The sequence below is a fragment of the Dendrobium catenatum genome, unplaced genomic scaffold, assembly GCF_001605985.2.
Source record: "Dendrobium catenatum unplaced genomic scaffold, ASM160598v2 fragScaff_scaffold_852, whole genome shotgun sequence".
Taxonomy (NCBI): Eukaryota; Viridiplantae; Streptophyta; class Magnoliopsida; order Asparagales; family Orchidaceae; genus Dendrobium; species Dendrobium catenatum.
Window position 1 is genome coordinate 214,813 of NW_021319314.1, and position 12,144 is coordinate 226,956.

Below are 12,144 nucleotides of genomic sequence, written 5' to 3' on the forward strand. Positions count from 1 at the left end.
ATTTGATATAAATCTTAATTTAAAAGAAAGTATTTATGGATATCATAATGGGGGAACCCAAATATGATATATATATTTTTGTTATCACTACTGAAGAAGAAAACTTTTAAAGATGTTATAAAATCATCTAATGCGGTATCAATTCAAGGTGTGTCAATGAATTTTAAAGAAAAACCACATGACAAATAAATGTTTATCATATCATGGGTTAGCCTTAATAAAGAACCATGAATTATCCCAAGTCTTTGATTGAAAGAGGAATTTAAGATGATCAATCTTAACAAGAATTGCTCATGAGTTTTCTTAAATGGAGTAATAAAGCCAAGTGTAAACTTAGCTAATATTTGATTTTAAAATATTACCATAAGAGAAAACTTCAGATGATAAACAAAAGCTTTTATGTAATTGACCAGGCATTTATTTTCATCACATGCCATAAAATCCCTAATCTATCAGAGTTAAACCACATGGCAGAGGACAGATCGTCGTATCCATGTAGTACCCTTAGGAAATAGGATTTATAGGCATCTTAAACTTTAACCTATAATAAGGTTAAAGATGAGGGAATTCAGAATGATTTTCAAACTTCAACACATAAACTGATAATTACACATTTCTAAATTTAGAAAAGTTATAATATGGTTGAATAGAAAATTTGAAAATATAATTAAATTTAATTCAGATGATTACTAGAAACTTAGTTAAATTAGCTGAACTTTTGGGCTTTCATATTTCAAAAGAATGAGATTAAATAGAGCTTAAATCCACCTAAGTGGAGGGAGGGAGGGAACACACTTTTCTTTTTAACATTGATAACCATTGGTCATATTCTTTATTTATTTAGAGGAATATCCTTGATGTTTCCATTCCTTCTTCCTTCTTGTATTGTTTGAAGGAGGAATGTGATGCTTTAGGCAAAACTTGATTGTTGGTGGTTTATGGCTTTTTGAGTATTAATGCATTTGGCATTTTCTTCAAAAAAATAATTAAAATGAACTTTTTTTATTATATTTTAAAGAAAACAAAGGTAAATTTCTTTTAAGAGAAATCAACATTCTATATTTTCTAACAAAAATGATTTTCACAAGCTTGACTTAGATTTGAACCTTCAAACTTTTCTCAAATTAAATCGAATTTAATTTTGAAAATCTTGCTTATATCAGATTCTGTACCCTGTCCTAGCAAACATATCAAGCTACAAAGATATGTAACTATAATATGTTAGTAAGACAAGCAAAAAGTTTTGATTTGAAGGTTTGAGCTTTTGGACCCTATCCTACCAAACATATTAAGCTATAAAAATATATAACTGTCATATGCTGGTTTAGATAGGGAGAAAACTTTGATTTAAAAAATCAAATTTTCTTTAAGATTTATCTAGCCATATATTGAGTTACAAAAATATATAACTGCAACATATTGGCTAGGACACGAAGAAGTTTAAAATTTTAAAAACTTAAAATTTTTTTGGACCCAATCCAATTAATACATTGAGCTACTAAAAGAAGTGACTGTATATATTACTAAAGATTGGGCAAAGAGATTTTTGACCCAGTGCTAAGTCAAACATCAAGCTACAAGAAAAATGTAACTGCAACATTCGAATTAGCACAGGAAATTTCATTACAAAAAGGTCATATAAAGGAGCTTCCCATCAGTTTTCTAACGGGGTCCAAAATAAGACCTCTAAAAAAAATTTAGATACCGGCCAAATTATTTAAGAATGAAATGAATAAAAGAACTGGCGGAAGAAAGGTAGTTACAACCTATGCTAAGCACAAGTACACTACCGACTAAAGGATATAAAACACTGCTAAAGATGGAGAGAAGATTGATCCCCAGCGGAGTCGCCAGAAAACCTTGGTGGGAAAAATTGTGTATCACCACGCAGATTTTGATTTCTCCTATTTTGTAATCGAATACTACATTAATAATAAAGTACAATCTCGAAAGACTGACACAATATTCTATAATGGATTCAATATAAAAATAGGGTTTTTTAAAAAAAAATTGATATTTCTATAATCAAACACAGTTCAAAGAATAACATACTTATTTCGAAAGATAAACATGAAATTCTTAAAAATGTGTTTAAAAATGGAAATAAGCTTTTTGAAAAATTTATTTATTCTTTTATTTAGATATAGCAAGGAGAATATTATATAATCTTGAAAAGACGAACATAAAATTCTTGTAGACATCCAAAAGCAAGAATGAGTTTTATAAAATTCATCATTTCTAAAATTAAATATAACAAGCAATAAATTATATTGCCTGAAAAGACAATAATAACATACTACGAGCATATTTAAGATTAAAAATGAAGTTTTTAAAGATATCTGCATTCCCAAAGATTCTTCCTTTGTTTTATATGAATAAAACAAGGTTTGTTTTAGTCTGGAGTTCTCAAATCCCTATAGGAGAAAGCTCCTATAGTTAATTACATCCTATGAGAAATGTTCTTAAGAAAACTCTCGATTAAAGCAGTAATTTCATACCCTTTTGACTACAAAGTAGAAGACAAGGAACAGAAGTAAGAATCTTCCAAGGAGAAAGCTCAATGTTGAACATTTATTAACGAGTCAAAGGAGGAAAAGTAGGAGGAGCCGAATTCTGAGAAGCTCGGAGGCAACCTCAGTCTATCATATGTTGGGCTTTATATTTTAAGAGAGAAATTTTATGTTTAAGTTGATATTTTATTAGAAATTTGGGATTATATTCCTGGAGGGCGAGGACTTAAGATCTAAAAAGAATCCGCCTCAGAACCTAAATCTAATTTGGGTACTATAAAATAGCCCCAGCCTGGATTGGGGAGCCAGCTAACCACCTATGTGCTTTAAAACCAAGTTTTAAGTCTTACTATGTGAGCCTAAAAATTTTTATTAAAATTACAAGTAGAAGAATTTTAAGCGTACCCTTACGAAAAAAGCACTCTGATTCGTATCCATGCTAAAACAAAACACGACATGCAAGGGCCCTAAAAAAAGCTACTACACAAATAATATAAACAATCAAATTTAATAATTCAAAAATATAATGTCCAATATCCAATCTCCATATAATTACACCCAGAATTTACAGAAAAGTAAAGTGGCCGGGCACCACTGACAACAAACCCGAATTCTAATCCTAAGAATGACGCAAGTGATTTTTGAAATGGGATATATTCTTTCTTGTGTCTTTCTTTCTTCGTCTTCTTTCTCCTATCTCTTTATTTTTGCTTTTCTTCTTCTATGAACTTCTTGGATCCGTCAGGCCTGAATATCCAAATGAAAAGAAACTCATCCCTAAAAAGGGTATTTTCTTTTCTATTTGGATACTAAAATCATCCTAATTTGGCTTTCCAAATAAAATAGAATAATCCTTTAAGGTATATTCTCTTTTCTTTGGATTCCAAAATGGATGTGATATCCCACTTTCAAAATCACTTTCACAATTTTTTACTTTTCAAAAACATTTACATTATATTACATTTCACATAAAGAAAAAGAAAATATAGACCACTTGTAGGGTTATCCTAAGCAGTTTATATAAAAATCATCCCAAGAAGTTATATATTAGCATTTAAATTAAATTAATTAGCCACACTTGGCCACACTCTTTTTATTTGGGGGCTAAGCAGCTGAAGCACCTGTAGCATTTTATAAAATTACTGATTAATTAGGCCCCTTTTTTTTTCCCTGCATGAGTGTGGCCACCTGCAAGAAATTGTGTTAACAACCCAGTTCGCTCCTAACATATGGGTAATCTAATCGTCAATCAAATCACATCACAGAGTGCAGTAAAATTAAATAAACAAACATACCAACAATTTTTACAACCAGCATGCAGTGAAAACAAAGAAAAAGCCCGTCACACAACAGTAAGAAAATAAACACCGGCCTAACATAAAGCTAAAGTTAGTTGTCCTAACAAACAATTCTAAGTGTGTGCAACGAGTTGTGTGGTTTTGATATGTCATATGTAGGTTAATTATTGGCTAAAGTTTTCTAATTGATTAAATTTTAATTTGAAAATATTCAATAATCCTATGGTGAGGTGTCACTAAATTTTCTATGTTAAATGTTTCTATCCTATAATGTGCATGCATCATAAGTCTTAATTTTCTAAGACTCAGTCCTTAATTATTGTCCTTAAGTGTCACTACTGTTATATAGGATAAAAATATTTGTTATTACTAACCCTTAGGACTTTGCATGCGTATAAAAGGGTTTAAGGATCTAAGAGTAAATAAAAGTAAACCTAATAAAATTGAAGTTACTACAGGGACCTAAAGGAAGGGTTCGCACAAACCACATCAAGGGGCCCCTAAAGGTTTTCTAAGATTAGAATACTTACAGTCACCGGGGGCTACGACCCAGTGGTTCCACCCGTAGCACCTCTACCCAGTTGGATAGAGGCGACTGACATCATTAGCTCCTTGTCCTTTTGTTCCCTCGACCCGTACCATTCATCGCAGTTTATACAAATAAAGAAAAGAAAATAAGGAAAATAAGGATTAAAAGCACTTTTAATAAATAATAATAAAATAATTGAAATTTACTAAAAATAAAAGACGTACCTTTCTTTGGGCTTGAATTCCGGCTCTGTTGACTTTGCTTTTGAACTCTTCACTTTTGAAAGCATACTTTTTATATCTTTCCAACATTTACTTCCACTCTTCTAAACTTACACAATTTTCACAAAATAAACAATTTTCCTCTTATACTTGTACACATCTCTCTTCCCAAAATCATATTCTATATTTTCCTTTTCAAAACACTTTTATACATGTCAATATTCGATGCACCTTTCAATACATACAAATTTCACCTTTAAAACATATACCTTTCATTTTTAAGAATACCAAAAATTTATTTTTCAAACCAAACACACACTTTTAAAATTCACACTCCACATTTTTCATTACAAAATACCTTTCTACACATTTCAAAATTTAACACATACACTTTACTTTTTTCAATTTTTTTTATACAAAAAGTTTTCAAAACAAACACACCATTCATAATTCACACTTTCATTTTAAAACATACCCTTTCAAAACAATGATAATAAGAAAGAACAAATGATGCCACCATATTCTTTCCAAAGACTAATGAAAATTCCCAATGTAGAGTATACGAACTTGCATTTGAACCACATGATTTCAAACAAATATAAAACATTTCAGATTTCTAGAATGTTACTTCTAGTTATGATTTTCTAAAATCAAATGTTATTTCATATACTTCTTCTCGAAATATATATATATGAATATAATATTTGACTTTAATAAGATAGAATAAAATGATCTAGTTGCAAACTTATTCAAAATAATAAAGAGAAACCAAATTCCTAGACTCTTGATTTCAAATAACCTTACAGGTATACATCAATACCATTTCTTCTATGGATAATAAAAGCTTTCATTAATTCCCTTATCGACAGAACTTTCATAAGCAACCAAGAACATGGATGCAACCATTGTTCATTTCGTTAAAAAAAGAACGATATCGAAGATAGAACGAAAATATAACTATGCATAGATTACAGAAATTAGTTAATGGTAGAACTCAGGCGAATAAATCAAAAGAAAAATTTCTTTAATTTCAAATCAAGAAAACTTGAACCCTTCCATATCCTTGTTATCAAATTAATAGATTAATGATAGAAATGTATAAGAAAGAAAATCGGAGAGGTAAGGCAAGAAATGAAGAACCTATATAAAAGAAGTATACCTGAACTCAACTGAGGTAAAGAGACGTTAGATCGGGGTTTCTAGGGCTAAAGATCAGATGACATCGGGCTGGAAGGTCTTCTTCTTGTTTGATTTCGTGAACTACCGAGAGTAGAGGATGGGGGATTTCGGTCTTCTTGCGATTGGAGAGGGGCAGGTTTCATGAACTGGAAGTAGGCAGAAATGTTGGGGCTTCTCACGCAATCCAGAAAGGGAAAAGATTTTGGAACTGTAGAGAGAACTGAGAACTTCGTGCGGGTAGAGTAAATGACGAAAGGTGAGGCTTCAGGCGACGTCGGCTAGGGCGATCGGTCTCTGGCTTCTTGCGAATGAGAGAGTGACGTAGAGGAGGAGGATTTCGCAACTGCCTTGGGGCGATGGGGCTGGGGTTCGGCCTTGGAGTTGCAAATCTAGATGGAGACGAGGCTTGCGAACGGCTGGGAGAGGGAGGGGAGTTTGGAACTTGCAAATCTATAGAGTGTATGAGTGGGAGAGGGAGCAGTTCGTGAAAAAAAAAATGTGAGAGAGCAGGGGGAAGGAGTTCTGTTCTTTATATATTAGTGAGAGGGGAGAGGGAGCGGTTCCGTGAATCAGAAGAAGAAGATCGTGGGAGGACTTCGTTTCTGTGAACTGCCGAGAGAGATAGGGAGTTTCGGCTCTTTGCGTGTGATTGATTGGGAGTTGGGGGATTTCAGAATTAAGGGAAGAGGGATACGTGGGTTCGGGCGGTTTTCCAAAATGAGAGAGAGAGGGCAGTTCGTGAATTGCTGAGAGTGGGATCGTGCGAATAAAAAAGGGAAGTGGGATCATGAGCTGGACTGGCTCAATCAAATTCAAACCAGTTTTTAATTCAAAATCAATGGCCAAGATTAAATTATATTTTAAAATGATTTTAGGAGTTAGTTTATAATTCAAAATGATTTAGAGATTAATTTAGATAAATATTTGATAATTTAAAATACATATTAAAGTTAATTTAAAAATAGAAATAATTTTAAAATACTACTTTCATCTCAAATAGAGTGATTTGAATTTGATTGAGTCGAGGCGAATCGATTTAGGTCGATTTAAAAGATCGAGCCTGCGCTACGTCATTAGGTATCCACCTAAGGGAAATCATATGGGGGCTTCTAAACTAGGCTACGAAGACCTAGGTACTAGAGATTGATTTCGGAGAATCGACCTCAAATAATGAGGTCAACAATAATGTGTGCTCAACTCCTTTCTAATGTTTTGGTGCAAAGGGGTCATAGTTTGGGCATTCAGGTGTCTTCTAAGGGACCAAAAATTACTCATTTACTTTATGCTGACGACGTTCTTATCTTCTCTCAAGCAACATGTGGGCTGGCTAGAAGTATGTGAAAATGATTGAGGAGTTTTGTAAATGGACGGGTTTGAAGGTGAACTCTAATAAGTCTCAAATCCTGTTTGGTAAAGCTGTTAGCAGATCTAGCAAGAAGAGGTTGATCAAAATTCTCGGGTTCAAGGCTGTCAATGAATGGAAGTATCTGGGTATCAAAATGTCTCTTAAAAGATTGAAGGTGGCTGATTTCCAAGACCTTTTGGCGCAGGTTATGGATAAGCTGAATGTTTGGGGAAAGAAAACTTTATCTTTGGGAGGGAGAATTATGCTTTTGAAATCCTCTTTATTAACTTTGCCAAATTTTGTTATTACGCATTCTCTGGTTCCTAAAAAAGTGCTGCAGGAAATTGAGAAGTTGTGCAGGAATTTTGTTTGGCACAAATCAAATGGGGGAAGAGGATTACACTATGTTTCTTGGGATGAATTGTGTAAGCCAAGAAGTGTTGGTGGACTTGGTTTACAGTCTTGTATCATTAAGAGTGGTACATTGAAAGCTAGACTTGCTTTGAATTACATTCAGAACCCAGAATCTCTATTACACCAAACTCTTAATGGAAAATATTCTGATAGCATACTGGACGGAATTTGTAAACACAACTCTTCTAATTCTTGGAAGATTATGGTAGAAGGAGGCAAGTATCTCAAGGATGTTGTTAAATGGAAAGTGGGCAATGGTAGTAAAATTGATGTCCTCGGTGACATCTGGATTTGCTATAAACTTTTTTCATACTCTTGATGAATGTTTAATGGAACTTAGACAACAATCTGACAGCAATCCAGGATTGGTTAGATTGTACTGCACCAAGGTTTTCTTGAATTGGAAGAACCATAATCTTGTCAAGCATGGGAAAGCTGCAATGTCTACCTCTATGGTTGCGGTGAATGTTATCTCTTTAGCTACTTCTACTCTTTATCTTTTCCTAGATAGCTAGGGTGCTAACCTCTCTTGGGAGTATTTGAATTCTTGGCACCCTCCACCGCTACACTAGATCAAAATTAATGTTGATTCTTCTTTTCTATCTAATTATCGGGCTGGTATTGGTGGCATTTTCAGAGATTGCAAAGGTAGAGTGCTTCTTACTGTTGGTAGGAATTCTTTGCATTGGGACATTGCTCAATTAGAATTGGAAGCTATCCTTGCTCTTCAGAATTTCATTCAAGGATGGATGCTTGAGAGTATTGGTGTTATCATTCAACTGCAACAAAATAAATTTGAAGCAAAAAATATTTATTATTTTTTTATATTCAGAATAATGTTCATCAATGATTGAAAATTGTATGGAATACATAAACTTTAAAAAAATGCCTAAAATTTTAAAAAAAAAAACAAACTTCTAAATAATATTATTAAGAGAAAGAATGAACCAAGACCTTGAGTTAAGATATATTAATGATAAATTTAAATAAAAAAATGTAGAGAAAAACAATTTATTAACATGTGTGTGCCTCATGAAAATTTCCTTTGCATCTTTAGGGATGCTCTTCAAGTAAACCAAATCTTATGAAGAACATAAATTGAGCTAACTCATGCACCATATCATGCAAAGTGAAACTGTTGTCATTCGAGAGTTGAAAGAATGACCTCTAACCAAGTCTTCAAAGGTAAAAATGTTTTTTTAAATGCTGGATGTAAGACTCCACATATTCTTAAACCGAAAGGCTTTTCTCCATCTAAATCCTTAGATCAAGAGGCTACGTCTTCTGGTATGAAAATCTTTGTGAACAGATTTGGGAATTCAAATGCAATCCCTATTTATGACAGCGAGATAAATGTGAATTCCTCTAATTCATTTGACAAAAATTTTCATAATATTATTAAGAAGAGGGTTGATCTTTTGGAGAATGTTGTGGAATGCAGTGAGTGCATAGTTGGCCCGGTGATTGAGAAATTATCTGAAAGAAATTGAAGATAATAGCAAGATGGTTAATCCGTGGAGTAATAAACCTTATATCGAGTTGGATTTCAAAAGAGAGGAGGTTGTGCTTTCTAAAGATGGAAAAGCTATCAAGTTAGATGAATCCACTGAAGTTTTGAATGCTAAAAGGTTAGAGCATTCACTGGTTGCTAAGGTTTTTGGGAGGGAAATTTTGTCATATTTAGTTGCTTGGGAGTTGAGAAGACAATGGGCTCATTATGGACAATTTCATTTTACAATCTTAGGAAGGGGTTGGTATTTGTGCTCATTCAAATCATTGGAAGCTATGGAAGGAGTTCTATCAGGTGGGCCTTTGTTTGTAAATGAACACATTGTGGGAATGGAAAGCTGGTGGTCAATGGAGTTTTCACCGAGCTCTATAAAAGGATTAACCTACATTGTTGGGATGAGAAAAATGTTGCTATGATTGCTTCTATGGTAGGTGGTCCTTTAATGTTGGATGGGAAGATGTTTCAATGGGGAAGGAGGGAGTTTGCTAGAGTTTGTGTTCGCATGGAGCTAGACAAACCTCTTCCCTTGGGTGTTTGGGTGGAAGGATTGGGAGGGAGATTCTTTCAAAAAGTTATAGATGAGAGAATCTCATTATTTTGTTATGATTATGGGATAATTGGTCATGAAAAAAGAAAATGTAAAAAAGGCAAGTATAGTAGAGAAGAGTAATGTGGATGCTTCTTATAATCAAGCACAAGGCAATCTTCATAAGGCTCAAGAGAAGGAGATGATAGATAATTATGGAGCTTGGGTCCATGTTAATTATAAATGGAATAAAAGGTTTAATAAAGAAGTAACCAAGGTGAGACAATCACAGATGAAAGTTGATATGAAATATCAAAGCAAAGCTAATTCTTTTCAAGCTGAAGGAAATTTGATGACCAAGGATAAAGAAAATGCTGGGCATAAGATTGCCAACCAGTAGGTAATATTAAGTGAAATCAATTTGGATGAATAAAACTGTAATACAAATTCGACAATAAAGGATATCTGCTTCAATCCGGAAGGTATATTGGAGAAAGAATTATCAGTTGACAAGAAGAATTCTCATATGTCAGCTGACATGATTCTGGGAGACAGCTTGGCACCGGTTGAAGTAATAACTGGGAACAAATTCAATTTGTTGTCCCACATTTTTGCTAAGGAACTGAGTAGAATATATGGTGAAGATTATGGAATGCTAGACAAAGAGAGCAGGGTAGATCCATAATCTCATTGCTCGGTGATAGAAGAGGAAAATAAAAATTTTGGATTGGTTAATTCTGAACTTGAACAACTAGAAGATGGGGAAATAATCTGAATAATGAGTATGATAGAATGGGAGAAGATGTTCAAGCTTGTTCTACAAGTTTAGAACAAGACTTAGTAGGCAAAGCAGAGGCTATCAGGTCGGAGAATGCTGTATACAAAAATTCTGTTATGAAGGAACTTTCTCTGGCTGAAAGTTTGAAATGCAGAGAACAAAAGAAAGGATTTGAAATTCTGAATAGATTGCAAAATTCTGTTACTCCTTTGACTAAGATTAACGAAGTAAAGAGTAAAGAAACCGTGTTAGATGATGGGAAATTCTTTATTCCTTCCAAGACAGGGAATCTGAAGAAAAATTTTAATAAAGATTTAAATGTGTTTGGTCCAATCAAGGGAGTCTAAGAGGTAAGAACTTGAGTATTGATGATAGTGTTAGACACACTTCATCATTTGCTTCGGGAAATGCTCATTGAATCGTCTGAAGGAATCCATGGTTGGATTGTAGATTGGGTAAAGATGTTGAAGATTGTGAATAACAGAATGGATGAAGAGGTGAAGATTCAAGTTTTCTTCTCAGTGGATGATTATGGATGTCAATTATTTTTTTGTTCTGTGATTAGTTTTCTTGCTTTCTCTAGTTTTATTTTAAGAAATAATTGGATTTTGGAAAGGGGATTTAGAATAATGGAATCTAGGCATCTCTCTATTTTTTATTTTTTACCTAATCGGGAATTCTGGGATACTAATCAACCTTTTAGGTTGTTTAATCTTTGGTATCCCCTCCACCCCAATTGGTTTAAAATGATTAGTAGAGGATCCTACTTTCATTAAGATTTTTCCTGTTTTCTGAAGTTCTTCTATATGCTTAAATTAATTCAAATAAAAGCTTCCTTTCTCTTTCAAAGGAATGCCTAGGTTTTTTAATTTTTAATAGTTTTTTTTAATTCAATGCTATATGCAACTTTAAAAAAAAAAAAAAAACAAGTCTTCAAAGAATTCAAATGCAATAACTTCTAATGCCATAGATCGATTGCATCACAACACAACTATAGAAACCTTCCACTAATATTACTGTGAGTTTATGATTTCATTACTAATTATTTCAAAGTTTAGCTCACGAAATAAGTTTGCACTACAAAACTCTTAATGTAAAAACAGAGAACTCATTATGTAGCCTTTACAAGTTACTAACACTATACTTTAATCATCACATATAAATATTTTTCCCCAAGCAATAGGAAAACTCATCAACTTTTATCGCATGATGATTCATTGTGATGCTTCAAAAATTCGGCCAAAGAAATCTTTAGTGTTTCAGAATCTCGACTATTTTTGGGCCCTATTACAGTTATATTATATTATATTATTTGTCTCATTATCCCATAAGAAGAGATGACATATATTCTAGTTATTTATGTGCTAGAAAATATTATCAATCCTGAAGATGCCATGATCTCCATTTTGTGGAACATGCCACATATTTAGAGCATGTCACTGTACTAAGAAAAGAGACAAAGTGATGAATGAGCAAAGAAGTCGAATGACAACAAATAAACGGAAAATTTCAAATTTTGTTTCTATATAATAAAAAAAGTTTGAGAAATTTCAACAACATTGAAGAAAGAAAATTTCTCCCTTTGTCGAGTAGCAAAGAAGTTGAATAACAACAAACAAATGGAATAGACCATCTCTATAATATTCAAAAATAGATAGATAGATAGATAGATAGATAGATAGAGAGAGAGAGAGAGAGAGAGAGAGAGAGAGAGAGAGAGAGAGAGAGAGAGAGAGAGGTGCAACTATAGACCTTAAGGAGAACCTCTCGTGACCGAAGAAGCGATTGCAATCAAAGAAGAACGAATAAGGCGAAGCTCTCGTAAAAGCCGAAG